Raw genomic sequence first — 3,609 nt, 5'->3', positions numbered from 1 at the left:
CATGCGGGCCGAGGCCGTGGCATGGCATGCGGGCCGAGGCCGTGGCATGGCATGTTGGGCGATGCCGTAGCAAGGCATGCGGGCCGAGGCCGTGGCATGTCATGCGAGCCGAGGCGGTGGCATGGCATGCGGGCCGAGGCCGTGGCATGGCAAGTTGGGCGACGTCGTAGCAAGGCCTACAGGCCGAGGCCGTGGCTTGTCATGCGGGCCGAGACAGTGGCATGGCATGCGGGCCGAGGCCGTGGCATGGCATGTTGGGCGACGCCGTCGCAAGGCATGCGGGCCGAGGCTGGGCATTGCATGTTTGGCAACGCTGTGGCAAGACATGCGGGCCGTGGCATGGCATGGCATACGGGCCGAGGCCGTGGCACGACATGTTGGCCAAGGCTAAGGCATGGCACGCCGGGCAACGCGGTAGCATGGCATGCTGGGCAACGCGGTGGCAAGGCATGCGGGCCGGGGCCGTGGCATGGCATGTTGGGCAACGTCGTAGCAAGGCATGGCATGCGGGCCAAGGCTGTGGCATGGCATGCGGGCCGAGGCCGTGGCAAGTCATGCGGGCCGAGGCCGTGGCATGGCATGTTTGGCAACGCCGTGGCAAGACATGCGGGCCGTGGCATGGCATGTCATGCGGGCTGAGGCCGTGGCACGACATGTTGGCCAAGGCTAAGGCATGGCACGCCGGGCAACGCGGTGGCATGGCATGCTGGGCAACGCGGTGGCAAGGCATGCGGGCCGGGGCCGTGGCATGGCATGTTGGGCAACGTCGTAGCAAGGCATGGCATGCGGGCCGAGGCCGTGGCATGGCATGCGGGCCAAGGCCGTGGCATGGCATGCGGGCCGAGGCCGTGGCATGGCATGTTGGGCGACGCCGTAGCAAGGCATGCGGTCCGAGGCCGTGGCATGTCATGCGGGCCGAGGCCGTGGCGTGGCATGTTGGGCGACGCCGTAGCAAGGCATGCGGGCCGAGGCCGTGGCATGTCATGCGAGCCGAGGCGGTGGAATGGCATGCCGGCCGAGGCCGTGGCATGGCAAGTTGGGCGACGTCGTAGCAAGGCCTGCGGGCCGAGGCCGTGGCATGTCATGCGGGCCGAGGCCGTGGCATGGCATGCGGGCCGAGGCCGTGGCATGGCATGTTTGGCAACGCCGTGGCAAGATATGCGGGCCGTGGCATGGCATGGCATACGGGCCGAGGCCGTGGCACGACATGTTGGCCAAGGCTAAGGCATGGCACGCCGGGCAACGCGGTGGCATGGAATGTTGGGCAACGCGGTGGCAAGGCATGCGGGCCGGGGCTGTGGCATGGCATGTTGGGCAACGTCGTCGCAAGGCATGCGGGCCGAGGCCGTGGCATGGCATGTTGGGTGACGCCGTAGCAAGGCATGCGGTCCGAGGCCGTGGCATGTCATGCGGGCCGAGGCCGTGGCATGGCATGTTTGGCAACGCCGTGGCAAGACATGCGGGCCGTGGCATGGCATGGCATGCGGGCCGAGGCCGTGGCACGACATGTTGGCCAAGGCTAAGGCATGGCACGCCGGGCAACGTGGTGGCATGGCATGCTGGCAACGCGGTGGCAAGGCATGCGGGCCGGGGCCGTGGCATGGCTTGTTGGGCAACGTCGTAGCAAGGCATGCGGGCCGAGGCCGTGGCATGGCATGCGGGCCAAGGCCGTGGCATGGCATGTTGGGCGACGCCGTAGCAAGGCATGCGGTCCGAGGCCGTGGCATGTCATGCGGGCCGAGGCCATGGCGTGGCATGTTGGGCGACGCCGTAGCAAGGCATGCGGGCCGAGGCCGTGGCATGTCATGCGAGCCGAGGCGGTGGAATGGCATGCGGGCCGAGGCCGTGGCATGGCAAGTTGGGCGACGTCGTAGCAAGGCCTGCGGGCCGAGGCCGTGGCATGTCATGCGGGCCGAGGCCGTGGCATGGCATGCGGGCCGAGGCCGTGGCATGGCATGTTGGGCGACGCCGTCGCAAGACATGCGGGCCGAGGCCGTGGCATGGCATGTTTGGCAACGCCGTGGCAAGATATGCGGGCCGTGGCATGGCATGGCATACGGGCCGAGGCCGTGGCACGACATGTTGGCCAAGGCTAAGGCATGGCACGCCGGGCAACGCGGTGGCATGGAATGTTGGGCAACGCGGTGGCAAGGCATGCGGGCCGGGGCTGTGGCATGGCATGTTGGGGAACGTCGTCGCAAGGCATGCGGGCCGAGGCCGTGGCATGGCATGTTGGGTGACGCCGTAGCAAGGCATGCGGTCCGAGGCCGTGGCATGTCATGCGGGCCGAGGCCGTGGCATGGCATGTTTGGCAACGCCGTGGCAAGACATGCGGGCCGTGGCATGGCATGGCATGCGGGCCGAGGCCGTGGCACGACATGTTGGCCAAGGCTAAGGCATGGCACGCCGGGCAACGCGGTGGCATGGCATGCTGGCAACGCGGTGGCAAGGCATGCGGGCCGGGGCCGTGGCATGGCTTGTTGGGCAACGTCGTAGCAAGGCATGCGGGCCGAGGCCGTGGCATGGCATGCGGGCCGAGGCCGTGGCATGGCATGTTGGGCGACGCCGTAGCAAGGCATGCGGTCCGAGGCCGTGGCATGTCCTGCGGGCCGAGGCCGTGGCATGGCATGCGGGCCGAGGCCATGGCATGGCATGTTGGGCGACGCCGTAGCAAGGCATGCGGGCCGAGGCCGTGGCATGTCATGCGAGCCGAGGCCGTGGCATGACATGCGGGCCGAGGCCGTGGCATGGCAAGTTGGGCGACGTCGTGGCAAGGCATGCTGGCCGAGGCCGTGGCATGTCATGCGGGCCGAGGCCGTGGCATGGCATGTTGGGCGACGCCGTCGCAAGGCATGCGGGCCGAGGCCGTGGCATGTCATGCGGGCCATGGCCGTGGCATGGCATGCGGGCCGAGGCCGTGTCTTGGCATGTTTGGCAACGCCGTGGCAAGACATGCGGGCCGAGGCCGTGGCTCGACATGTTGGCCAAGGCTAAGGCATGGCACGCCGGGCAACGTGGTGGCATGGCATGCTGGGCAACGCGGTGGCAAGGCATGCGGGCCGAGGCCGTGGCATGGCATGTTGGGCAACGCCGTAGCAAGGCATGCGGGCCGAGGCCGTGGCATGGCATGCGGGCCGAGGCCGTGGCATGGCATGTTTGGCAACGCCGTGGCAAGACATGCGGGCCGTGGCATGGCATGGCATGCGGGCCGAGTCCGTGGCATGGCATGTTGGGCAACGCCGTGGCAAGGCATGCGGGCCGAGGCCGTGGCATGGCATGCGGGCCGAGGCCGTGGCATGGCATGTTGGGCGACGCAGTAGCAAGGCATGCGGGCCGAGGCCGTGGCTCGACATGTTGGCCGAGGCTAAGGCATGGCATGCCGGGCAACGCGGTGGCATGGCATGCTGGGCAACGCGGTGGCAAGGCATGCGGGCCGAGGCCGGGGCATGGCATGTTGGGCAACGCCGTAGCAAGGCATGCGGGCCGAGGCCGTGGCATGGCATGCGGGCCGAGGCCGTGGCATGGCATGTTGGGCGACGCCGTAGCAAGGCATGCGGGCCGAGGCCATGGCTCGACATGTTGGCCAAGGCTAAGGCATGGCACGCCGGG

The sequence above is a fragment of the Camellia sinensis genome, unplaced genomic scaffold, assembly GCF_055761805.1.
Source record: "Camellia sinensis isolate YWXY unplaced genomic scaffold, ASM5576180v1 Unanchor6, whole genome shotgun sequence".
NCBI classification, from domain to species: Eukaryota; Viridiplantae; Streptophyta; class Magnoliopsida; order Ericales; family Theaceae; genus Camellia; species Camellia sinensis.
This window is presented reverse-complemented; position numbering follows the sequence as displayed.